Source organism: Antechinus flavipes, chromosome 5 (assembly GCF_016432865.1).
Source record: "Antechinus flavipes isolate AdamAnt ecotype Samford, QLD, Australia chromosome 5, AdamAnt_v2, whole genome shotgun sequence".
NCBI lineage: Eukaryota > Metazoa > Chordata > Mammalia > Dasyuromorphia > Dasyuridae > Antechinus > Antechinus flavipes.
Genome location: NC_067402.1, coordinates 27084944 through 27112730, shown reverse-complemented (window position 1 = coordinate 27112730; position 27787 = coordinate 27084944). Strand labels below are relative to the sequence as shown.

General features: G+C 41.6%; 1 protein-coding gene across 2 annotated transcripts in view; it reads left to right on the top strand.

The window, feature by feature from the left end:
- RARB (retinoic acid receptor beta) overlaps positions 1-27787 on the top strand; it is a 708755-nt gene that overhangs the window by 455499 nt on the left and 225469 nt on the right. The window lies entirely within an intron of this gene.

The window sequence follows — 27787 nt, the reverse complement described above, 5'->3', positions numbered from 1 at the left end:
CTGTGTTTCCATGAATTAGGGAATTCAGGAGTGTGATGATCTGTTTCAAGAGGTTCAAGTAGAACTTGCATGACCATTCTCTGGACATGTTGTAAAAGACCAAGAAAGTCACGAAGGCTTCAGCTAGGGCTAAAGCTTGGAGATATTTTAGAAGTATGGAAGGTAAAGCAGAGGAGTAGGTCAAAGTTGACCCCAATTTTTTTTAAATGAACATTGGTAATTGGGTGAATTTTGGCTTCGCCAATAATATGATGAAAGCAGAAGAGGAAGCAGGGTTTGGGGTAAAGATAAGTTTAATCTTAGACCAGGTGAGTCTGAAGGACAGAAAAGCAAATAGGTAGGGATGTCCCGTAGGCAAATGGAGCAACTGATCTCCATTCAGTGATTGCCCTCTCCTGGGAGAGTTCAATGGACTGTGAAATGGATGATGGTTTAGGGACATTAGGAAAAATTAAAGGCCTAGACAGTTCACTAATTGGATAATCACCTCTGTGATAGACAAATAGAATTTTAGATCTGAAATTTAGACAGAGATCACCTAGGCCAACTCAAAGATCTTACAGGTAAGGAAACTGAGGTCAGAGAGATTCAGCGCCTTGCCCAAAGTTGCCCAGATAATTTTGTTTTTTTAAACTTGCTCAGTTAGTTTCAAAAACAGTCAAAGACTTTCTTGTCTTCTGAACAAGGATAAAATGGAATCAAAACTCCCAAAAATCCCAGTTTACTTTCCTTGTCATCTGCAACATCATTTATCAAAATCTTCCCTCCCTTGCAAAAGATGAAATGCATTTATTTTTCTTTAAAAGGTCCTGGGTGAATTGGGGTTTTTTTGAGGTTTCAACCATACATGACTTTGTTTTTCCCTTTTTATTTCTGCCCTATTGAACACGAGAGGCCACACAAATTCCCCCTAATTCTCCAGATGAGTCTTACATATGGGAGTAATTAGAGGAGCCCAATGGCTGCATTGGCATTTATCTGTTCTGGAGAACATTGTTTTCTGAATTTTCTCATATTGTCCTTTCAGTATTTCCACTTTTCTTTTGGTTGGAATGACTGATCCCCTCAACTAGCTTTAATGCCTGATAAGGGAAATACTACCCAGCATTGTGTGAGTGGGCATATGATAGACATTAATTTTTAATTTCATCTATTTACCTTGAAATCTTGCCAGAGAGGATTCAGATATTCCACAGAAAAGAGTCGTGGGCGTTGGGGGCAGGGGGTGCGATCATGCATGTGAGCACAATCCAGGACAAAGGACTACTCAGCAAAATCCCTTTCTTCAAAGTAAGTGGGATATCGCTCATTTGGGGAGCTGTGAGAGGACTGTTTGTTCTATATAAACACTCATCTCATTTTATGAAGAGTATTTACCAAAGCTTTTCATCTGTAATGTTGCTGGGGAGGAAAACCACAGGCTTGGATTGTGATGCTAACAATTTAACAAACATCCATTAAGGGCGCACTGTCTTTGGCTCCTCGACTTAGAGCTGGGAGGGATGTTAAAAGCCATTAAATCCATTTTACAGATGATATAATTGAGACTCAAGATTTTCTAATAGTAAACCTGAGGCTCTTACTACCATCCAATAGCAGCCCTAGGGATGGTTGCTCAGATGCTTCCGGCAACTGTTTGGTCATCGTGACCAGATGTATCCTTCTGTTCTCTGGGCTGCCTCCTTGTATGGCTACTTGTATGTGCGCCTGCGGTCCCGCTCATCCTTTCCACTTAGTCCTCTCTCATGCAGTCACTGGACCACCATCCTAAGCACTTCACATATGGACCAAAGAAAGCCCAAGTCTTGTCTTGTTCTCTGCTGTGCTGGAGGAGCTGTGGCGCTCCCCATCAGCTACTTCGGACACAGAGACTGGCAAAACAAATGCCCATGAACCATGTCTGAAAAACTGTGCATCTCCTTTCCAAGTTCATCATCCCTTTGAGAGTGAAATGTTTTCTCTTACTGCCTTTGGACAGCTGGTTGGTCACGGTGTTGACCAGAGTCTAAAGTTGCTTTCTTCAGTGAATGCTGTTCAAGTCATTAAAACAAAATCTTCATTCTGCTCACTTTTCTCTGCATCAGTTTATAAAGATTTTCCCACTTTCCTCTGAAAACATCAATTTCTTTCTTTCTTACGGCAAAATAATAATCCATTACACATAAAACAATTTGTTTAGCCATTCCATAATAGGAGGACAGCCTCTTGGATTCCAATTTCTGGCTCTCACACTAAAAAAAAAGAGTTGGTATTAGTTCTTTTATAAGAGATGGTTTCATCCATGAAAATAGCACTAAAGAAGATACATTGCCATCTAGTTTGGACCCTAAAGATCCCAGGACCTTTCTGTCTGACTCACAGAAGAAACTATCTGTGTTGTGTACTCCATTAAAATTGTGAGCTCCTTTAGGGCAGGGACTGTCTTATTTTTCTGTTTATATCCCCAGTACTTAGTTGACATTAAGTGCTTAATAAATGTTTTTCATTCATCTAGTCACAGTCCTTCTTTTAAGCACAAGATCGTGCAACAACCAAGAGGCATGAACGTGTAGGGACCAAATTTAATATTTAAATGCAATAATAGGCACTAAATTCAATCAGCATTCATAGCATCTATGGGTTTAATGACATTTTAGAGAGCATGGCAAGTAGGTTACATAAAGTGAACACAATTAGAATTTCCAGGCGTGCACTTAGACTTTCCAAGGTCAGTTTTAAGGAGTCAAGATCCTGGAAGGGAGTCAAGTGGGAGGAAAGAAGGAATGTGGTATATGAGCCCTTCTCCAGCAAGGGGGGAGACTTAGGACTGGTCACATCATTACTGGAGTTTCTTTTGAACATGAATATCCTAACGGGTAAGATAAGTGGAAAAGCCAATAGGGAACAGCAAAATCAGTCCTGGGTTAGAAAGTGGTCAATCTATGAATAAGCATTTACTAAGCAACTAGGTAGCAGTTATAAGCAACTAAAAAGTTGTTTTCGGATCGTTTTATACCATTTGTTTGTTTGTTTGCCTTTGGTTTTCCAAAAGGACCAATGACACCTGGGTGATGTCTTGACTTTAAATTAAATGAGATAGAGTTGCATAAAGTCAATAAACTCACTTTCTTCCTCAGTTATCAAGTTCTGAATAGCCTCAGAAGAAAAAAAATGCATTCTATCTTTGAACCGATTGCCAGATATCCTCATATCAAGTCATAAAACCAAATCCATTTCAAAATGAGAGGATAAATTTTCAAAGAAAAAATCAAGAATCTGTCCATTAAAGATGGATTAGTAGCTGAGTTCTGGATGTTCCTTCTTATAATTCTAGATTTATGATCTTCTAATCCCAGAATCCTTACCTGTAAGAAACCTACCCAACCTTCTGGGCATCTTCTCATTGTCTTTTGACATTGAAAAAATATCACCGGTACACAGAAACTCTGTTCATTATCCTTTAATCTTGCTATGGGACCCGCTCATCTACACTTTTGCTTATGCATACATTTCCTTGATACTGTCATTTACACCACTCTTCCTTTGTAATCCTCTCTTGTTTTCAGTGTGTTCCAGTCTCTCTCTCAAATGACCCCTGAGTGATCTTCAACTTCAATTCTTTGGAGATTACAGTGACTCAGAATCTTAAATTAGAAAAACACTAGCATTAAGATCAATCCCAACATGACAACATAGAAGGAGCAAAACCACTAAAACAACCATGAGAATGAGCTCAGGCTCGTAGGTTCAGGCTTTTTACTCAGACTTCGACTACTCAAACACAAGGGCACAATGTGTCATATAAAGGAAGTTCATTTAGAACGGACAAAGGGAAGAGAACATGAGAGTCCCATTCTGGTCCTCTCCAGTTTCCAGTATTATCTCCCAAGAAATTATTTTCTATATATTCTAGAGAGAGGCAAGACAACCCAGGGTAGAGAGAACTGGCTACAGAGTTAAGACTTGGATTCAGGTACTACTGGTACCTACTGGTACATCACAGCCTCTCAGATATCTAGACAACTCTCTAAGACAGGGTCCATGAATTGTTTCAGTGTCTTGATCAATATATTTCAATGGAAATGGTTTCTTTTGTAAACAATCCTTTGGATTTTATTTCACGAACCGAAAAACATAATTCAGAGAAAAGGTACTTAGACTTTGCCATACTGTCAAAGGAAACCATGACAAAAAAGTTAAACAAAACCCTACTCTGAGACTGTTAAGTGGTAGAAAAGATGCCAGTCTACACTGGTAGAGGGAGTTTCCTCCTTGGATGTTTCCTTTATTAATTAAATTACAAAGCCAGTATATCTCTGTATTCTGTATTTGGGCAGAGCATCCATAAGAAAGGATATAGAAAGAAGGAAGGAAGGATAGAAGGAAGAAAGAAAGGAAGGAAGGAAGAAAGGAAGGAGGGAAGGAAAGAAGAGGAAGGAAGGAAGGAAAGAAGGAAGAAAGGAAGGAAGGAAAGAAGGAAGGAAGAAGGAAGGAAGGAAAGAGAAAGGGAAGGAGGAGAGAGGGAGGGAGGAAGGAAGAGAGGAAGGAAGGGAGTTCTGTTGGCCAACTAACCCAGTCTTACTACTGCTCACAATGCTGTTTATCAGACTTCATTCTTGAAAAGGACCATAACTTCAGGGAGGTGACACCATGACGTAGAAGCGAGTTGGATTTCAGTGAGGAAGGGCTGTGCAGGATCACCTGCATCACTGTCCCCTCCAGAGCCATCTGGCTCCAGTGGCCAAATATAGATCAGAACTGCTGGAGATGGCCCCGATAAAGGGGGAGACCTTGGCCTTTTAAGTACAAACAAAGATATGCTTAGAGATAGGAACTAGGATTGTCTCAGAAACTTAAATTCCAAAAACAAAACAAAATAAACAAACAAAAAAAACCCCAGCATTAAAAAGATCAACTCAAAAATGACAACAGAGAGGAACAATATAAGAATGAGTTCGGGCTTAAAAGGCAGAGATTTTAGCATAAGTCAGGGTTTTTTACTCAAGATTTCAAATACTCAAACACAAGGGATCAAACACAGGGGATTTCAAGGAACTTCCAAATGAAATGCTCTTCCTGCAGGTGCTCTTCCCAAAGGAATCTAAGTTTTAATCTTTGAAACTTCTCAAAATATCTTGGGATTTATCTGCTGGTTTTCTTTCTAAAGAATAATACCTTCAACCCAATCACTGGCTCTCATTGGCTGGTCAACCATAGTCTCCGGCCAACCCCCCACATCCCTTGGTCATTATTTGGATTCTGATTGACTCAGTGTAAATGCAAATAGCAATTGTTTCTATTTTGACTAAACTCTAAGGGTCTTCCCCTACCAGGTTATTTTTTTGACTAGGTAAAAAGGGCCATTCTCTGCCTCATTTCTTACCTAGCCTTAACCATGGATTGGACCTTGCCTCAGTCAAACTGAGACCTGAGAAAGACCTTAATTTAAAAGGTCTAGGTCTCCCCAGGGGCCCTCTCCAGTGTCCAGATCTGTATCTGTCCACTGGACTCTGATGGCTTTGGAGGGGACAGTGAGGCAGGAGACCTTGCCAAGTCCTCTCTCACTGAAATCTAACTCACTTGCATGTCATGTCCTCTTCAAGAACAACAAACAAACAATAACTAGAACAATTCTGTATTTAATTTTTATATGTAACTTGTTTTCCTTCTATAGAATCTAAGTTCCTTGAAAGCAGAGACTATTTTACTTTTTTTATTTGGATCCTCAGAGACTTTCATAGTACCTGGCATATGACAAGTCCTCTTTGAATTCATTAATTGATGAATGAAAGGGAGTCTTTGAGTCGGAAACACCTGGTTTTAGGTGCTGCTTCTAACACATACTAGCCACACAAGTCACTTGACTATTCAATGCTCCAGGCATTGATAGAAAAATATGTTATCAGTCCCTGATTTTTGATTGATAAACAGAGCTTCCACACCAGGATTTCCTCACACCAGTGAAATTAGATGTTCAAAGTTTATATATCCATCACTCCCAAAAAAAGGGAACTGAATGGATCATGAATTCATAGGATTAATTGATTGAAATTTGAATAAATAAATACCAAGAGAGTTTTGATTCATGGATCCACAAAAAATATGTATGGCAAACAAAAATGTTTTTAAGCTATATAACCAAACCACTGGAGGCAGACATCGGAGAGGATGTGGCAAGATACCTCTGTCATCCTTAAAACACTGGGCTGAGTAAAACATATGTCTCACCCAGCGTGGCCAGTTCCAGAACCATAGAGTTTCAGGCCTGGAAAAGACATTAGAGATCATTTTGTCCAGCCCCAATATATTGCACAGATCCCAGGCGCACAGATTTAATAGGAGAAAGCATCTTAGAGCTCTCTTCATTTTATAGATGAGGAAATTGGAACTCAGTTGTAGTAAATGACTCATCCAAGGTTGAACAGCTAATGGAAAACAGCCTAAATGTTAAGCTGGGTCTCCTTCTAAAACTCACTTTCAACTACCAAGATTTTTTTCTTCTTTCTTTTTTGTTGACCTGAGCCCACTACACGAATGAAACAGTGGCTCTTTGAGAGGAATCTCCTGACCTCATGCTCAGATATCTGCATAATTTGTATCTGATTTTCCAAATGGCTTTACCTATGAATGGCTGTTGAGTAAATGTGTCACTGGGATTTCTTTTCAATAGTGATTACAATGAAATTAGAGCGGGATATTTGACAGTGAAGGCTCAGCTTCAATTAATTGTCTTCAGCTGGACCAGGAGAGTAAGTTAGAGAGAAGTCCATAACAGAATTACCCCCAGAATGGAGACTTGTGGGCCAGGAGCCCCGCTTTTTCGCTAGACATCTACCATGTGTCTTTCTAACACATGGAGAAAAATGATTTCTCCTGTACACCATGATGTTCATTAGCATTTTTCCATCAGAAAATGGGTTCCTTGTTTAGAAGCTGAGGGTGCTTTCTATGAGTATTAAAAATAGTCACAGTTAACTTTTGCCATGTGTATGGTTCCAGTTGGGCCATCTTCCTTCATCACCAGCCATACATGAGCTGTGGCCTTTCAGCAGGCTCTACAGAATCTCAGCTTTTTGGGGAACATGACTTGGGAGTGGAGGGCTGGGGGAGGGGGATGCTTTACTCCATCACTTTGAGAGCCATCCCCATTCTAACACTAAGGTTTTGTGTGTTTGAGGACATGAAAAATAATAGGAGTTATATGTATATATAAAACAAAGTTTTAAAAAACTTATTGGTCTCATGGAAAGAGCTCAAACTCTTTTTAGGTTCCTTTCTCAACATTACTGTGAATATCCCTTGAGTGATTTTGGATGACATATATAAGGCAACTCTTTGTCATCGTTTTTGTTTTCCTGCTTTAATGTGTTTATGCTTTTTTTTTAATCATCTTTTTTGCTGAAACTATCCCTTCCTCCTCCTCTATTCAGCAATACATCCTTTGGAAAAGAGAGAGAGAGAGAGACAGACAGACAGACAGACAGACATAGAGACAGACAGAGAGAGAAAGAGACAGAGAAGAAAGAGGAGACATAAATGCAGACAGAGAAGGAAGGAGGAGAGAAAGAAAAAGATAAGTGGGGGAAAAGGAAAGAGAGGGAGGGAAGGGAAAAAAGGGAGAAGAGGAGGGAAGAAGAAAGAAAGGAAGAAAGGGGAAAAAAAGAGAGAAAAAGCAGTACAGTAAGATTAATTCATCAATGGAGTCTGGCAGTATTTGCAATATTCCCCACTCAGTCTCCCACCTCTATAAAGAAGGTGGCTCCGTGTTTATAAGGTCACGGATTTAGGAACAGAAAAGACCTCTGACCCCATTCAGTTCAACCTTTCCATTTAAAAGTTTAAAAAACTGATTTCTAAAGAAGTAATGACTCACCTAAGACTATAAGGGTCATAAGGAGCAGACCTAGGATCTGAAGCCAGATCGTCTCCAAAGCCAAGCTTTCCACTAGGCCATGTTGCCTCCTACATGCTGGGAAGACTCGATTCTTAGCCCTTTATGCTTTAAGGATGGGTTGTAAATGGGAGACGTCCTCCTCGACTTCTTGAAGGCTTTGCCAATGGACCCCAAGGTTCTGACAGATCCTACAATGAGGGTAGGCGGTGCTTCTGCAGCTCATCATCTCAGAGGGTTCCCTAGAGCAGTGAAAGAGTTACTGAATTGTAGAGTCCTGGGACCAATGTATCCCCTGCCATTGAGGCTGGTTCTCCATCCATTTTGTGTAAAATATGTGCCCAATAAATACAGGATAATTTGGGGAAGTTTAAGTAGGGAACAACTGGGGAGATGGGGAAGGCTTCCCAGAGAAAGTGGCACTTGACCTAAAGCTTGGTGGAAGCTGGGAGCCAAGAGGCAGAGATGAGGCAGGGAAATGTTCTAGGCCTGGAACAAAGTCTATGCAAGGAACCACATTGGGTTGGGATTGGAGTTCGTCTGGATTGGAGAAATACTGTGAAGGGAGCAGAAACTGAGGCTCCATGAGGGCCCTGCTACGGCAGAATTGTTGGAAATAGGCTCCCTCTGACCACAAGTCCAGCACTCAACCCATAACAATATGAATATAATAATAACATAATGAAGACTTGGATGAGTCCCATGCTTTCCCTCTTCCAAGAACTCCAAGCTTTGTCTGTATTTTCATAACATACATGTGGTTTTCCTGGCAAGTAATGGCTATTATTGCCATGATACAAATGGAGAAACCAGGCTCAGGGGGCTGCCAAGTAAATGCCCAAGGGAGTCCCACTCATGGTGGAAGCAGCAGAAATGGCCGTGGGGCTCGGGCCTGGCCTCCTGATGACCGTCAGATTCAGGTTTCTCCCTCCAGTTCTCCTCCTCCTGCCTCCTTAGGGTTCCCAAAGTCAAGTTCATTCTGCTCTGCTGCTCATTCTGACCGGTAATCCCCTTCTCCCTCCTGCCCAGATCCAGAGCCCATCATTAAGTCCCATTCTTCCAGGAATCCTTCCCATCGATTTAGTTGTTTTTGGCGCTCATATATTGTCTACTGTAGTTTTCTGCCCAATGCCAATGTATGAGAGGGAAAGGGAGCATGGTAAGCAGAAGGTTGGCCTTGGGGTGAATGAGACCTGCTTGGGCAAGTCATTTAACACCCAAATGGCTCCCAGATAATACTCTAAATGCAAATTTCAAAGGAAATTTCCATAGTGTCTCCACAATGAAGAAACATTCATTCAAAGATCCGTTCAATAAACATTTATTAAGCAGCTTTTATGTGCCGAGCATGATGCTAGGGGCTGGGGTTACAAAAAGAGACAGAACACAATCCCTCCCCTCAAGGAGCTTTCAGTCTATCTGCATGGGTTCAGACTCCCTCATCTTCAAAAACGCATCCTATCTTGATTTTTAAAAAAACAACATGGTCCCAATAAAGGGACACAGAATACTAGACCTGGGTTCCATTCCAGACTCTGACCCTTACAACTCTCCCTTCCATTTCTTCTTCTCTCTAGTGAAAGGGTCGGGCTAGATGGCTCCTGTGCCAGTTTTCCTGCCAGACACCAGCTTCAAGAGGATGATTTTGCGTCTTGAATATTTCCATCTAAGTCCCTAATTCAGCATTTTATAGTGCTCCGGCTTCCCCATGGTAGAGCATTTGTCTCTACAAATTCTAGGAGCTATATATTTATTTATAGTTATTTTAACTGTCAGCGATGAATTATATAGACTCCCTCAGGTGCATCTCTCCATCCTTGAGGGCAGAGACTGCTTCATTTTTGTCTATCTCCAGTGTCCATCCAAATGCCAGGTACACAGTAGGTACTTAATTAATGCTTTTTGACTGATGGAATGAAATTTAGGATTCCTTAAGGCAAATCTTTCCTTTTGGATATTTCATAGCACTTTTTACTCTATATTTTTCTTAGTAGACAATTGAACAAGCCTTTATTAAGCACTTATTACATATGTGGTGCTAGGTACTAGGTGACAAAACAAGTTTAGATGAGGCTGAAATTAGTAGGAATAACAAAAGTGAATTAAATTATCCTTAAACCTATAAAATCTTTTTTATGATTGAGGCGTACCACTGGGAGATATTCTTGGAGTTTTCATTTTAAAAGATGATTTGTTCAGTCACTGAGAGCCTATTGTGGTCTAGGATCATAAGAGAAGAGGGATATTACCTCCCTGCATATGTGTTGTGATGTAAGAAAAATGTAAGCTCTTTGAGGGAAAGGCTGAGCTCTTTGTCTTTGTGTGCTGTGCCAAGTGTCGGATTAATGCCTGCTTATCCAGTTGGCGCAAATAAAGTCTATCCTGTCATGTTACCTGTAGTAAGCTTCACATGATCAGATGATTATGTTTATGTGCGGGAGGCTCAGTGGATGGAGCACTAGGCGTGGTCTTAGTCAATATTTTAATTGATTAGGGTAAATCATACAGCACCAACCATAAGCCATAGGCTTAGGATCTCTACTTGAGTTCAAATCCAACCTCAGACACTTAATGGCTGTGCGGCCCTAGGCAAGTCACTTAACCCTGGCTCAGTTTTCTTATCTGTGAAACGAGCTGGAAAAGGGAATGGCAAACGTTCTAGTATCTTGGCCAAACAGACCCCAGGATGGGGTCCCAAAGAGTCAGACACAACTGAACAACAATAGTAATGGGGGAGGGACACAGTGGAGGGAAAAGCATGTTAAAATACTTACTATGTGCCTAGCACTATATGCTTTATAAATCTTGTACCGATTTGAGCCTCACAACAACCCTATGAGGTAGGTGTTATATTTTATATATTTATATACTTATATTCCCCATTTTACAGCTGGGAAAACTGAGACTTGCCCATGGTCTTACAGAATAGTGTTTGAGGCTGGATTTGAACTCCAGCTGGAGTTCTGAGTTCTGGAGATATAAATCCACTATCTATCCACTGTTCTGAGTTCTGGAGATGCAAAGAAGAAGAAAAAAACAGACCCCTTCCTTCAAGGAATTTACTGTCTGTTTAGAGAATCACATGGAATATAGAAGTACATAGAAAATCTAGAGAGACTAATTTTGGTGGGGGATGAGGCTCTGGCCGGGGGCAGAGTGGGGAGGTGATGTCGGGGAAAGGTTCCTGTGGGATGTGAACCTTGATGGAAGGCAGGGATTCTGAGAGGGGGAAATGAGGAAGGACTATATATTCCAGCCCTTTGGAAGGGGTATATGGTGGGGGGAATTTGGAAGAAATGTACAAATTTCCCTTTTAAATGAAAAATATTTCCTTGCAGGTACAAGATAAAACTTAGCCTTATGGGGGCGGGGGCTGAGCAGGGAACCGTATGGATCTAATTGTGGAGAGTTGGGGTTTTATTTTTCATTTTAAAAAAGAGGGTGTGTACCAGCTCGGGGTGCACATATACCACAGCCCCGAATTCCCCTGCGCCATATTGGAAGCCAAGAAAATTGTTTTGAAAATCTGATCTCTCCCGGGGAGAGGATGATGTCAAGTATATGGTGGTGACCACCCAGAAGGAACAGCTCCGGTTTGCTTGCTGAGACTGTTTGAGGCTCGCTTGGCTCTTTCCACCACAGGACCACGATCAGTGGGCTAGTTATTGCTGAAAATCTGCAAGGGGGGTGGGTGGAGGAAAGGGGGAGGGGGAGAAGGGAGAGGAGCTTGTCATCTCTGTAACAGGCCCAGCCAGCTGGGCTCCGTTCCCTGTGGAAGGAATGCAGCCCCACATCTGGTGAGCGAGCGAGCGCAGGGGATGGATTTCACCAGCTCCGCGTGCTGCTCCGGGCTGGCTGAGCGGGGACTTGGGTTGGACCCCCGGGGGTCCAGATTAAGTAAAATCCTAGCGCCCACTCCCCTCATTTTACAGAGGGGGACTCGAGTTCCGGGGAGTTTGGGACTTGCTGAGGCACTTGAATAGGACCCAACAAGCTCCATCCTCTACTTATGAATTACCTGAGCATCTTCAAGACGAGGGAGTGAAGGCTGGCCTTCTGAGACCCGAACTCAAGCCTGGGACTCAGGGCCTAGGCGTCCCCCTCCGCCGGCTGGGCTCCCAAACCGCCCCGGCGAGGGACGGAGTCAGCTGCGGACTTTCAGGCTCCATCCCGAGGAGAAAAGGGCTCGGGATGTGGAGCCCTTTGGCGAGAAATGGGAACTGGAACCCCGAGAACAAAGGAGGCGAGCTCCCCGGCGGGAAGTCCCCGGGCCGGCTTGGGGCGCGCAGAACGGGGAGGGCGTTGGGTTTCACTGACTCGGTGTCCCTGGAAGGCGGGGTGCCCCACAGGAAGGCCCTGCATTCTTGTCCTCTCGGTGAACCTGCCTGAAAGGAATCCAGGAGTTATTGGGTAATCACAGCTTGTCAGCACCTTGGCTATGCAGCATGGCTCAATCCAATAATGTGAATGGGGCCTGTAATAGCACTGATGAAAAGCATACCAGTTTCAAAAGGGCCTTGAATGATTTTTTTGTTCATTTTCTGTTTACATGTAATGTGTTATTGATGTCATTACCTTATAATACAGCTGCTTGTTTCATAGAAAAACCAGGAATTATTCATTATTTTTTTAAGGGGGAAAAAAAGGAAGAAAGAAAGAAAGAAACCCTGTTACATGAAGAAAATTGCATTCGAATGCTGCAACTGAAACATATTGATTTCCTGGCACCAGACTTTTTAGATTAAAAATGCCAATACTAAATCCTTTCATGACCTATAGTTCATATGAAGTTCGCGTGTCATTTACTATTATTCTGGGGGGTAAAAAAAAAAGACTGAATCTATAATGAAAACAAGAGTTTAGAAGAATGTCGGCAGCTTCGTCGATTTGCATACTATTGTAATAAGGCTTGATTATGCGCTAAGAGGCTGACAGGCGGGTGGGTTCGCTAATATTTCCCAGTAAAAGCCATTTATCTATTTTAATTGTGCGCTTGTCTCGGCTTAATCACAGAATCATAGCATGTCAAAGCCGGAAGGGGCCGGAGAGACGGCGTGGCCAGCCCCCTCGTTTTACCCACGAGGAAAGTCAGATGGGAGAGGCTTTGGTAAACCCGCCCATGGGGGCCAAAGGCAGCACTAGAACCCGGGTCTCTGAAGTCCCAGAGCCACTTTCAGTCTTGATTGGGGAGGAAGGGGGGGTCTGACTACATGCATTGTCCCTAACATAATTAAGTGAGAAACAGCGCGGCTGACTGATAATAGTGGGGGCCTTGGAAGCAAAAGAGATTGGGGTCTCAATCCTGGCGGAGAGGTCTCATCTGGAAAATGGGGATAGCGTTAACATCACCTGCCTGAGTGACGCTTATACACTGCTTATACCAGTGGTTCTTGAACTTTTGTTTTCAGTATCTTTATCCTATTAAAAATGATTGAGGATCTCTCCAAAGCGTTTTTGTTTATCTGGATTATATTTAGAGACATTTACCATATTGGAAATTAAAATTATTTTTGAATTTGTAGACTCTCTAAAAGGGTTTCAGAGATCCCCAGGATTCTCTGGACCATACTTTGAGAACCACTGGACCCTTATATATCTTATACCTATACGCAAGGTTATACCTTGAAGCGGTAGAGAAATGCCCTAATTGCTGTTTCTGGTCCTGGGTTCTGGAAGCCGACCAAGGCACCGTGAGGGTATGTCTGGGGAGATCCAGTAGATTTTTCTGTGGGAAAAGGAAATGTGTTGCATAAGTATATAAACAGAACAGCCCCAGCTGAGAATTTTTTCACCCGGTCAGATGAAAACAGGTTGCTGTTAATCTTTGGTTTTTGAAGAGTTCCAATGATGGCGCAGGGATGTCTGGACTTCCCATTGACCTGGAGTCCAGTGGGACAGAGCTGTGCAAAGTCACCAGCTTCGCTCTCTCTTCCTGAGTCATCAGTCCTGTGGAGGGACAAAAGTCACAGCCGTAGCACTGTTTCCAGCAGGAGAGTGGAATGACTGACCTCCCCTTTCCCTCTCCTCCCGTCTTTCAAGAGTCCTTCAACCTACTCTATAACATTTCCCTCCAGTCCCTCAGAGGCCCGTGGGAGAAGTGCTCAGGAGAGAGGAAACATGTCCTCCTCTCCTTTAGGGAAGAAGCAGTCACCCTAGTGCATGTGCCCTGGGACAGAACTCCAGCTGCCCCATGCCCGTTTTGGATCTAAGCACGATTCTCCCTATTTGTGGCTTTACTGTAATCTGGGTCATTAATGCTAAACATTCAGTGGAGCGCCAATCGATTAAGAATATATAATGTGCCCTCCCAAGTATTTGGTGCTCCTGAGTTCATTAATGATTTTATACCCTGTCATCTGCCTCTGTAAGTGCCCAGAACCAGTTTCTCTAAAAAGGACATGTAAATTGTGAGAAGAATCACAGAGAAATCAGAACACCTTTGGCTAAAAGCAAACTTCCTTTAACAGTAGTCCCCTGCATTAACAAGCTATTATTGTAAGTAGTTTGGTGGTGAGCTCTCTGTGTATTGTTAAGCCAAGAGTTATGAGACCCTTGCACTGTTTTGGATGGGCCTGGAAAAGGTTTATAACTTATTTGTTTTGTCATATCTATCATCAAAAGGGGTTAAACAGACTTTTATGTAGCCATATGGTCTGCCTGTTCTCTGAATAACGAGGATGATTTGGTTCACCTTAGAACCCCACTGAAACATAGGACTCTAAAAAGGGAGAAATGAAAAGTCCTTTCCCTTTCTCCTCCTCTTCCTCCTCTTCCTCTTTGGTTAGTTGGATTCTCTCCCTTTTTAAAAATAGTATTTAATTTTTTCCAGTTATATGTAAAGACAATTTTTAACACTCATTTTAACAACATTTTGAGTTCCAAATTTTTCTCCCTTCCTCCTTCCCTCCCCTTTTCCTCTACGCCTACCCTGGTTTTTGTCTCAACATCCAAGAGAACAGATTTTTTCCTGGGAAAATGGAGAAAGGCAAATCAAGGTCTCTGTCTCCTCCTTCCTAGCTTCTAATCACCAACACAAGTGTGCTTTCCTCTTCTTTCAGATTACATGCACTGAGATAATGGTGCTATTTGTGAGAAGCAGGATGGACTTTTGTCTTTCTTTGTATCCCCAAGTTAGCATAATGCCTGACACATGGTCAGTTCTTAATAAAGATGTGTTGCTCACTCATTTCTCCCTTGAGTTCCAACATTTTCCTCACACCCTAATCACTTGGTGCTTCCTTTGGCAGGGATCCTCAAACTTTTTAAATAGGGGACCAGTTCACTGTCCCTCAGACTGTTGGAGGGCCGGACTATAGTAAAAACAAAAACTTTGTTTTGTGGGCCTTTAAATGAAGAAACTTCATAGCCCTGGGTGAGGGGGATAATCGTCCTCAGTTGCCGCATCTGGCCCGCAGGCTGTAGTTTGAGGACCCCTGGTAGAGTAACCTGAAATCCAGAATATTGTTTCTAGAGCCCTTTATTCAATCTCTTCATTGTGTCTCCCCTGCTCTACCTTGTTTTATGTTTTTTGCATATGTTGGATTATCCCCAGTAACTTACCCCTCAAGGTCATGGACTGGGTTGTTTTCATTTGCTGGGAATGTCATGGAAGGGATTCCCATATCAAATCAAGTCAACAAACATTTATGTAATCCAGAGCTCAAGCCTATTTGAATGTGGATCTCCCTGTGGCTCCCCAGCTGGACCCAGATGGTTCTGGAGGACAAAGTGAGACTTTGCACAATCTACCCTCACTTAACTCCAACTGTCTTGAACATCACGGCACTACTTCCATTAAGAATGAAGATCAAACAAGAACAGCCCCATTGGTGGAAAATTATTATAAGCTGTTTCTTTCCTATGGGAAGGATTGAGTTAGGCAGGGGTGGAGAGATATTTTTTAAACACCTACTATTACCAGCATATATGATGCAATGAAAGGTGAAAACAGGAGTTTTGCCTTCTAATTAGGGAGCAACAGGCAAATAGCTATGTACAAAGAAAGGGTAGACTGGATAAATTGGAGATGATCTCAGAGGGAAAGAATTGAGCATAAAAGGGCTTCTTACAGAATGTGAGGTTTAAGCTGGGACCAGAGAAGTTTGATGAAAATGAGGTTGCAGGTCTCTAAGGTCTGGCAAACTTAGGTCTCCCTTCATCTTACTCATCTCCGTAGACCCTCTCCTCTCTCAAACGTTGCCAGCCTTTGACTCTCTACAGAGTTTCTTGCCCATCTGAGCTCTCATACACTCTATGCAAAAATATTGTTTATCTCCTCCATGGAGACTTGATTATTTAACAATGGCTCTTGGAAAAAACACTTAGATTTTGGCCCCAAAAACTTAGAGAGCTTTCTGAGTCCATTCTCAGTCATGATCCCTGAAGCCCCGGTCAAAAAAAAAAACAGGCATCCATTCATTCCGCAAAGAAGTCAGGGATCTCCAAGCCAGTGTAAACAGGTCATTGGAGGGCCTCTACATTTGGAGGGGATTTAGGGCTAGAGTTCAGAGGCAGCTTAGATGAAAAAAAGCTGGACTTTCAGAGAAAGAAGTAGAGAGAAGAATGAGACTTGGAAAATGGTGTGTTTGTTTCCAGTCGTGCAGGATTCCTGTTTTTTCCCCTATAAGTGATGGGTTTATTTTCCTTTCCAATGAGACTTACTTTCCTCAGGGCTTATATAGTAGATGGGCAGTTTAGGCTCCTGACACGGTCACTCAGAGAACACAAGGGAGAGCAGCAGTAGAGATAGATCTCCATATTCCCCTTGGCGGGTCTCAGAGTTGACCTCCCATGTAATTTAGTTTTCACATTTGGTCAGTCCTGGTCCACTAAATAAAATTCTCAAGGAAGGTTGAGAGTGGGGATGAGAGTGAGGAAAGGAAGTCTTATTTAATATAGTCGTTGGTCAAGAAAAGGCAAGAGTATATTTGGAAAAATAACTACAATTTTCTCACTTAAAATCACTGTCATTGATATGTTTTGTCTTGTGCTAAGGGAGATATTTAATGAACCTAGTGAATTACTGGTAAATATAGATTGAAGCCAGAGCAGAACCATTTTATATCTTATTTCTCTGAGTTCGGGGATAAGATGAATAAAAATATATTTCCTTTCATAAACCTTTATATCTAGGATGTATTATTGAAAGGTGGTTTGGATTTGATTTACATAAATCATCAGCACCAAATAGAAGTACAAAAAGGAATAATTTCAAATGAAGGAATGTACCACATGTGGAGAATCACTGGTTCTGCATTTTTATCAAAAGGAAAGCAAATTGTGACCACTAAATTATGTCTCTCTGTCTATCTGCACACACACACACACACACACACACCTATTTTACATATATAGATGTGTACATATGTGTTGCAGATGTGTATACATATGTGTATGTTCATACAGACATGTACATATGCTTATGTATATTGTGTACGTGTATATATGAATGTGTGAATTTTATAAGGGAACTTTCCACAAAGAAATCAAACAAGATTGCAGCTATGAACAGAAAATTACAAAATGAAATTCAGTACAGAAAAAGAGCTTGAGATGATTAAAAAAAAAAAAACCACATAGATATCTGAGGAGAAAAGTAGCATCAGAATGGTGGAAAAGGAGACAGTGGTGATTAGAAACAGCAAAGTGGATTGATTTGCAGTGGAGTTGGATGAGGAGCAAAGGGAAAAAAAGGAAGGGGAGGGAGACTGCTTGCCTGAAGGCTTCCTAAAGAAGGCAGGGAGCCAAGGATCTACCTCCACAGAGCCTGGATGGTGTCTTCCTATTTCAGCACCTCAACCTCTGTGCCTTCACAAGTTAGAGAGACTCTCGTGAAGAGGACTTGGAATGATTAAGGGCTGGGAGCATTTGACTGGAGGATGTTGCTGAAGCCTCCTGGAAACATGGAGACATTGGTGATGAGGGGATGAGATATTAATGGGTCGCCGTTATAAATGGCCTGAAAACAAAGGGATGGTGTCCATGACGGGGAGGGAGACTGAGGTTGAAATTCATCACTGCAGATGTCATCTTCAGTCTCTGTAATGTTTTTCAGATGAGGATATCTTTTAGCTGTTCTGTGATTTTCCGACGGAACTGGGGGAAGCCCCATCACTTGAGTCATTTTTAAACCCAGATTGAAGCCAGTCCTAGACAAGGAATTCTTAGAATAATCCTGCACAGTCAGGGGGCTTTCCTCAGTGACCTAATCAGTCTCATTTTCATGACTGATGTTCAGGTTAACCGGAGAGGAGCCAATTAGCACCTGCTAAGCTCAGGGGATCATCTGTACTGTGGATGTCCGTTTACCTACGGGTAATCACAAAGAGAATCTCTAAACTTGGTTCATTAGAGACAAGGAAGGCTAAGTTGGTGAAAAGTCTGAACTAGGGAATCTTCTCAGAGAGACAGCTCCATTGTTGGCTTTCGTTTCTATATAGTTGATAAAACAAACCCAGCAAAGTGGTACCTGGTAGGGGCCTCTTGGGAAACTGCTTAAATAGGTGAACAGTAACTCACATTTCTACATTGTAGGAATTCTTAGTCTTTTTGGTGTCTTAGCCCCCTTTGGCAGTCTCAGGGCAACTATGGAGCCAGTGTCAGAATCAGGTTTCGGATGCATAAATAAAGATGCATAGGATTATGAAGGAAATGGATTCTATTGAAATAGTTATCAAGACTTTAAAAACAAAGCAGCAAAAAACCCAAGTTCATGTTCTCTGGTTAAGGAACCCGACTATATAGTAGGTGAATATACATAATGTGTGTGTATATATATATATATATATATATAACATACAATATGTATGCACATATATAATATAGTTTAGAATTTAGCACATTGCTTTCTTTTTAGCAAGTGGCTCAGCAAGGGAGATACTGCAGATAACATCATTGCCATCTTGTAGAGAAGGACGTTCCAGCTCAGAAAGTTTAAGGGACTTTCCTGGTTGGCTCATACGACTAGAAGGTTCAGAGGTGATGTTTAAACCCACATTTCCTGACATCAAGTCCAGAGCTCTGTAGACTTACTAACCCCTTCCTTATTTATAACATAGATTTAGGCTTGGAAAGGACCTCAGAAGCCATCCAGCCTAGCCCTCTCTCTTTTTTTATACATAAACTGAGACCCAAGATCACACAGGTGGGATTGGATCTACCTCCATGTCTACTGCCTCTCAATCTTTATCACAAGAATGATAAGTAATTACCCAAAGTAAAGGTGCTTTGAACATGTTCAAGGATGTCCAAGCACTATTTTTCTTTTATTTAAAACAACTGTCCAGTCATCTTGTTTATGTCAAGAGCAAACTCTTCATGGGGCAAATATAAAGTTCAACCCAGCTTCTGGCCATATTATCACAAATTGGGAATTAGGAAAGTTTGAATTGGGCAGGTGGTGACACAGTGGTAGAGCAGTGAGTCTGGAGTCAGGAAGATTCATCTTCATGAGTTCAAATCCTGCCTCTGATATTTCCTTAGCTGTGGGACTCTGGGCAAGTCGCTTAATCGTGTTTGCCTCAGTTTCCTGATCTGTAAAATGACCTGGAGAAGGAATTAGTAAAATTACTCCAGTATCTTTATCAAGAAAAGCCCCAGAAAGCGATCACAAAGAGTGGGATACAAACCACAACAGTTTACAATAAAATTTCCTATACAGTAGAGAATAGCAATTCTTTTTACCGAAATCTTATGTAATGAACAGCAAGTTCTGGTTGATAGCGTTTAAGCCATTCAGCTACAAAAATAAAAATGATGATGGTAGCATTTATGTGGCACTTTTATCCTATTATCTCATTTAATCCTCAAAACAACCCTGGGGAAAAGGTGCTGTTGTTATTCTGATTTTACAGATAAAAAAAACTAAGAAATAGTGAGATTTAAGTGACTTACCCACTTAGTTAAAGTGTAAAACTAGATTTGAACTCAGTTCTTCCACTAAATGGTAGAGGAAGGTTTTGAATTCCCAACCTTTTGGGTTTTTTCCTTTAAATAAATAAATGAACAAACAAATAAGCAAATAAACAAATCAATGAATGAAATAAGTAAGTAAATAAATAAATAAATTTGAAAAAATATTTTAAAGATCTAGAATCTCAGTTTCTCTGGAAAAACTCAAGTTTTCTCTGACACACCCAAGGCCTCAGTTTATGGAATCAGAATCATGGGAAGCCATTGGTCCATCTCTTATCTAAACAAGAGGCTCCCCTCTACAATATATCCACTGAGTGGTCATCCAGGCCTTTGCCGGAAGAGCTCCCAGAAGGCTGGAGTCCTGACTGTCTGTTTGTCTGTGTCTTGAATTCCCAACCTTTTGGGTTTTTTCCTTTAAATAAATAAATGAACAAACAAATAAGCAAATAAACAAATCAATGAATGAAATAAGTGAGTAAGTAAATAAATAAATAAATTTGAAAAAATGTTTTAAAGATCTAGAATCTCAGTTTCTCTGGAAAAACTCAAGTTTTCTCTGACACACCCAAGGCCTCAGTTTATGGAATCAGAATCATGGGAAGCCATTAGTCCATCTCTTACCTAAACAAGAAGCTCCCCTCTACAATATATCCACTGAGTGGTCATCCAGGCCTTTGCCGGAAGAGCTCCCAGAAGGCTGGAGTCCTGACTGTCTGTCTGTCTGTGTCTATCTGTCTTTGCCCCCAGTTCTCTGGGCCTTCTCCTTTTTGATTAGATAAGCACTCCCAAATGGAATTATTACCTGATGAATAGAAGCACCATCAATGGTTTCCCTCTTTTCTCTCTTTCTATTCGCAGTTGAGTTCCGTGGCTATCAGCACTAAATTTTGCTCAGGGTTCACAGCCGTCAGAGCAGCTAGTGCAGTTTTAGGTTAAGCATATTTTATCCATAATTGCTATATTTGGTTCTTCAGTTATTATTGCAGGTCCTTGGGGTACATTTAAATCCACCTTATTGTAATAGATTATGGAATATAGTGGCTAATGTGTCTAATGTAGAATAAATGACTGTAATGATTTATGATGCGGCCCTTCAATTTTATTGAACATAAGGATCATTGTACGAAAATGGATGGTGTATTGCTGGTTTAGCATAAAATACTGAATAAAGTATTCAAGAAAATGAATGGATCGGCCAGTTCATAATATTCTGCTCCTTCAGCTGAGAGGTCTTTAATAAGCAAGCGTGTCATTACACTTGAAAATGTATGTGGAAGCAATCCGTTATCTAGAACAATGACAGAGACCGGCCAAATCTCTTAGTAAGAAGGACCTTCTTCAGAAGGAAGGGTCAGACGGACTCCGATCTGGGTAGGTGTGGTGTTTGGTTTGGGCGGGGGAGGGGGCTTTGCCCCCATGATTTTTCCCACAATTGAGCAGGGAATCGAGTCATCTCCAGGCTTGAAAATGATGGAAAGGGGTGGAACACAGGTCAGGTGTGGTTTAGGATCCTCCCGAGTTTAGAACCTCACTATTTATTCCCTTTTCCCTTAGGCTACACGTTCCTTTGCATCAGCTGATTGGTCTTTCATTTTTAACACACCTGGTGCCTAGTATAAATGATGGATCTCAGACCACATCTTTCCCCTGAAAATCTTCCTTCCTATGTCGCCGAGCCTGGGAAAGAGCCAGTCTTGTTAGGAAGCTCTTGGTTCCTCATTAATATTCATTTCCCAAGAACTGGGTTAACAAAGGTGATTTCCTCCTCAGGGAAGCAAAGACATTGAACATTTCTGGCAATGGGGCCAAAGAAAAAGTCTTCGATGACAGATGAGGAGCTCGAATCACTGGTTAAGTCTAATTTGCTGATGCTGTCCAATGCCAAAATAATGGGGGAGGGGTGAGAGTAGGGGCTTCTGGGGAGTCTCACTCTCTTCCCAGTGCTCTCTGTGCTGTCGCTCCCTCCTGGGAAGTGTTCGATGGGACAGACAATTAATGATGAATCCTCTTAGGAGAGTGGGAACATTTTTCTCATTCTAACCCTCACTACCTTTGCCCAAGCGTTATCCAACTATGACTGGAAAGGATACATCCCTGGCTGTATTGTGAATCCTGCCATAGTCAATGCCATTATTAACCTCATCATTAGGAAATGGAGTTTCACCCCTTACCCTGAATGATCCGATATACCAGCTGAACATCAGAGGTTCATACAGCCCCCGTTCTCTGTTCATTTTTTTTACAGTCACGCTGTCTCATCATCCGCACCAAGCAAACAGGGTGACTTGCCCACCATCTCAAGAAAGCCCACCAATCATGTCCTCCATCACCCAGACAACATGTTTCACAATGTATCTTCCAATCACCATTTCTTCCCCACTCACCCAGCCATCCAGTTCTGGAGCCATCATCCTGAATAGGCTCCACCATTGTTCCTGGATAGGTTGTATCAATCTTTTATTCTACTAGTTATGTTCATTTTTCCTTATGTGCCATGTTCCCTTATGTAAACCCTTTAGAGACAAGGACTGTCTGCTTTAGTATTGGTAACTCCAGGACAGAACTTGATATATAGCACATATTAATTCATTTATAGATAGGGCTGAAAGGGACATTGAAGGTCTTCAGATGTAACCCCTCTTCTTTTTTGTAATTTTTTACTCATTTTAAATTTGAATACAAAACAAGAAAAGAAAAAAATGTCCATGTATACATCAGAACACGAGAGAATTTAATATAAAACAATAAATTTTCATTTCAAGAAACTTATATAATAAATTAAATATAATACTACATATTATCTTCAATCTATCCAGCTTTTCTTTGTTTTCTTCTGTTTTGTGCTGTGCCCTTTTTACTTTATTTTTTCTCCCTCTATCTTTCCCTGCCCTAAAGAAAGCAATAATGAAATGCAAATATATGTATGTATGCATATATATACATACATAAACACACATATATCTGAATTTATATATATATATATATATATATATATATATATATATACACAAACATACATATGCATATACATAGATATCTATAAATACACACACATTTATAAGACCTTACTATGGATATTTCTACTTATCATTTCTTTCTCTGGAAGTGGATAGTATCTTCCTTCAAAGGTCCAAGTCTTCTCCTGTTTTTCTACATCAACTACTCATCATCGCCTGCAGCACAGCAGTATTCCTACACAATCACATCCCATCTAAGTGATTGGCTATGAAATTTCTCTCAAAATTTCCTGCATTCCTTCTATTCTTGGTTATACTGGTTTTATTTATACAAGAAAATTTTAATTTAAAATAGCAGAAATGATCAATTTTTACACTACAACAATGCTTTTCCTTTATAACTTAAGGTCTGATATTGCCGAACCTCCTTTCTTTACGTTTCCCCTCCTGGTTTCTTTGAAATTCCTGACCTTTTGTTCTTCTAGATGAACTTTGTTATTATTTTTTTCTAACTCAGTGGGATAATTTTTGGTAATTTAATTGAGATGGCATTAAATACATAGATTAGTTAAGTAAAATTATCATAAACCCTTCATTTTATAGATTTAAAAAAAAAACTAATCTTAGACGAGACACAATGACTTGCCCCAAAGTGTCAAGCAAATTATACCCACTATCATACCACCTACCCTGATAAGAAAGGAACTCAAGGGTCTCCCAAGCTCCTTGAGCAGATGACCATTAACAAAGGACCATTTCCTTCCACACTCTTGTTTTCTGTCCAAAGTAATGGTGGGTGGGCAGTCTGTTTTCCCTCTTGGAAGACTAGATTCCCCCAACTGCCCAGCCCAAAACAGACAGCTCTGCTGGGCACGGTTGGCCCAGGAAGCCAGCCTGATGTTTAAGAGAACAATATGTACATGAAATTGAGAAGTTTCACATTCCTGAAGACAAAATAATGTTTTGACAGTGGACCCTGAGCTGACTGATTTCCCGATGTTTATTTGTTCAGGATAGACCCTGGGGCCAGTTCTTCCTTTATTTGGAGGTGACACAGCATGAAACCATCATATGTAACTAGAGATGCCTTGTTAACCTAACTCTTAATTTGGGCAAGCAATGGCCTCCATGTCTTGCCATTCCTAGAGCAGAGCAGAAATATTCTGTACCATTTTAAAGAAGAGGAACACCTGCTTTTTGGACTGTTTTTTAGTTGGGATCACTTGATACAGCTGCATGATAATTTTTTTTCAGAACACTAGGATATCAAGGAGGGATTCTCACATTTAATTAAGAAGCCCTGCAATTAGATCCACGGGGTAGTCTCTAAGTAGCATTATTTTAGAATTGTTTTAGCTATATCCTTGACAAAGCAGAAAATACACATTTCTATGAAAGACCTCTATCCCCTCTTCTTAATTGTTAGTGTTTTTTCTCTCTAAATTACCTTGTATTTATTTTCACACATTTTAATATACATGTAAATATACATATATATATATGGCTATTATATAACATATATACACATATGTATATATACATGAATATGAGTGTCTGTATATACATCTATATTATATATCACATATACAAAGACCCAGAGACTGGGGATAAAGGCTCACATGGAGAAATAACTTCACTTCTGTGGGCCCAGATTCCCTTATCCATAACCTCCCATCTCCCCTTTCCCTCAGGAATTTTTCAGATCAGGTCACACAAGAAATAAGTGGCAGAGCAGGATTTGAAACCCCCGTTATCTGGCTTCAAACCAGTGTTTTGTTTGTTTATTTTCAATTGAACCATTGAATCTGCCCTTCCCAAGAAGCACCTTACAGGAATTCACCCAATTCCCTAAGAGAGCAAGTTTTCAAATATTTGCTCATTGGAAGGGCCAAGAAAAATGAACTCATCTAAAATTGATGATGTCTTCCTTCCTTTGATTAATTTGATTAATTGGAGTTCTGTGTATAGACTGATATGTCTATGGATGTTTGCCAACATGATCTGGCAATGGTGCCATCAGAAAGCAGCTAAGAGGGAGGTTAATTAATAAGCAGGTGTTATATTATTTTATTCCTTTGCTTCCACCTGCCAACCTTTCACTTTTAACTTTTCTCCTGCCCTAAGTCACCTAACTCGGACAGCAGAACCTGTCTTCCTGTGTCACTAAGGCCTAGGGTTTCTGAGTATGGTCTTGTCCTGCAGCAGGTGATGTGTTTTGTGGCAAACAGAGAGAGTTTCATGAGGCTCAAGGAACCCCCTCCTTGGAAAAATCATTTTAAATAATCAAATAACATGCATAGGATTACAGAGGGAGCAAATTTGCATAATTATCAAGTTCAGAGACATCCAGATTAAGAACCTCCATCCGAAAATATATAATGTAGGATTTAGTGGACAGCATAGGGGAGACGTGTCGGAACTGGGAGCTTGAGAGACTTGGGATCAAATCCCCAAAGTGACACTTGGCAACTGGGCGAGCCAACCCAGGAGTAATGGAAGATAAGGACTTTACAGAGTTGTTATGAGAATCAGACAAGAAGATGGATGTCAAGTACTTCGCAGACCTTAAAGATATATAAGTATGGAGTGTGTGCGGGAGAGAGGGGGTGGGGGGGGAGAGCTCGGTGACACAGGGAATCAAGTGCTGGGCCCGGAATCAGGAAAACTCATCTTCCTGGATTTAGATCTGATCCCAGGCACTAGCTGTAGGAGCCTGGGCAAGTCACTTAACCCTGTTTGCCTCAGTTTCCTCAAAAGGAGATGGCCAACATGCTCTTGGATCTCTGCTTAGAGAACTCCAAGTGGGGTCATGGAAAGAATCAGACATGAGTGAAATGACTGAACAACAGCATCATATATTTGTAGGCGTATAGATATGTGTGTATATATGTGGGACACAGATGGGAAGAGGAGAGCAAGAGGGAGGAAGAGGAGATGCATCCATGTAAGTCTATTTAAAAATAGAGAGGTACAGTTATTGGGAAGAAGGGCAGGGAAAGCCAGTACCAGCAGCTGAGAGGATCAAGAAAGATGTATTAAAGAAAGGGAGCGATTGGGCCGAGCCTTTGGGCAGAAGGAGGATTTTAAGAGGCAGAAATGAGAAAGAACTAAAAAGGGAAATAGAATATCATGTAAGGAACAAAAAGGTTAGTTTCAAGGACAGGGAGGGAGTGTAAGGAAAGAGGAAATAGAAGAATTAACAATCTCTCTGTCTCTGTCTCTCTCTGTCTGTCTCTCTCTCTGTATCTCTCTGTGTGTGTCTCTCTCCTCTCTGTCTCTGTCTCTCTCTCTCTGTCTCTCTCTCTGTCTCTCTCTCTCTGTGTCTCTCTGTGTCTTTCTGTCTCTGTCTCTGTCTCTCTCACTTTGTCCGTCTCTCTCTCTCTCTCTCAATTTGTGTGTGTGTGTGTCTATCTCTTTCTGTCTCTCTCTCTCTGTCTCTCTCTCTGTGTCTCTCTGTGTCTTTCTGTCTCTCTCTCTCTGTCTCCCTCTCTCTCTGTCTCTCTTTCTTTCTGTCTCCCTCTCTCTCTGTCTCTCTCTCTCTCTCTCTCTCTCTCCTCTCTCTCTCTCTCTCTCTCTCTCTCTGTGTGTCTGTCTCCCTCTTTCCCCCTCCCCCAATCCTCCTTCCCGCCTTCCATATATGGGTGTATAAATATACAATTACCACAATAATGTAAATGAAAATGTAGCACATGATTTTAGACGCTTATTAACAGCTCTCACTGACCCCAAGGACCAACCACCCATTTGTGGCCGTGGGTTTTGTGATAAGAAAAGGGAGCCAAACTTATGTCAAGTACAATGATCAAGTTTATTTCCGAAGGTTAATAACTAAATATTTCTTCTTCCTTGGGGGAGGGGAAAAGGAGGGGGGAACTACTGGTGTTGGATGTTGAATAGATCCAGTCCAGTTGCATGTCACGGCATCCCCTCCCTGATGTCATCGTTCTCTTCAAGAACGAAGGCCCAACATGGCAACAGGTGCGATCGTGCTGTTGACTGGTCTTGGTTGATCTTGCATTGTTCTAAGCGAGAAACCTGTTGAAACATATTGGAATATCAACAAGGTATCAAAATGCAATGACACAAAATTTTTAATAACCATAACAAGATTGTGTGCTGCTGTGGGACACAAAATTCAAATGAGGGAACATACACAAGGAGCCTTGAAAACCTTATGGGACTCTATAAAATGCCAATTGCTCTTATTTATGAAAGATAATTCGCTATTTCGTGCTGGCCATATATTGTCTATACCGTTTGTTTATCGTTGTGGAGGTCCTGTTTTCTCGACTAGATTCTAAATCTTTTGAAAATAGGGGATGAGGAGAGAGAGAAAAAACCCAAGATAGATGGGTTCCTTGTACACCGTCCTCCTCTCTGTGTCCTCCTAATGTCCCATTAAGGTTCTTTGGCTTCTTCCAAGACTCAAACCCAACTTAAAGAGGGGACGCTCCCCTTCCCTCCCAACCGCAGCGAGTGCCTCCGCTTCCATTCCCGCTGTGTGTCCCTTGTATGTACAGAGCTGTGTGCACATTGTCTCTCCCGGTGGAAGTTAATCTTCTGGAGGGTGAAAGCAGTGATCCCTGAGTGTGTTTCTTTGAATCCCTACCCTCGGCACGGCGCCTAAAACACGAAACTCGGCTTTCTCACTTTGCGTCCAGTCTCTAACACAGTGCGGGTCCGTTGGGGGGTGAGCCTTGTGTCCGAGTGTGATAAAGCACGTTATTCGCTGTTGTTTCTGATTCTCCAAGGTCCCGCCTGGGATTTTCCTGGCAAAGGGTTTGGAGGGGTTGGCCATTTCCATCTCCAGCTCCTTTTGCAGAGGAGGAAACTGAGGCACGCCCGACGGAGTGACTTCTCAGAGCCCTGTCACTAGGGGAGGATTCGAGTCCAGATTTGAACTCAGGAAAATAAGACTTCTCGACCCCAGGCCCAGCCCCCACCCACCGCCCCCCTCCCCAGCTGCCCTGTACACGAGAGCCGATCAGGAGCCCACACAGAGGACGGATGTCTCTCTAATTGCGCTCACCTCCACTGAGCTGTTCCT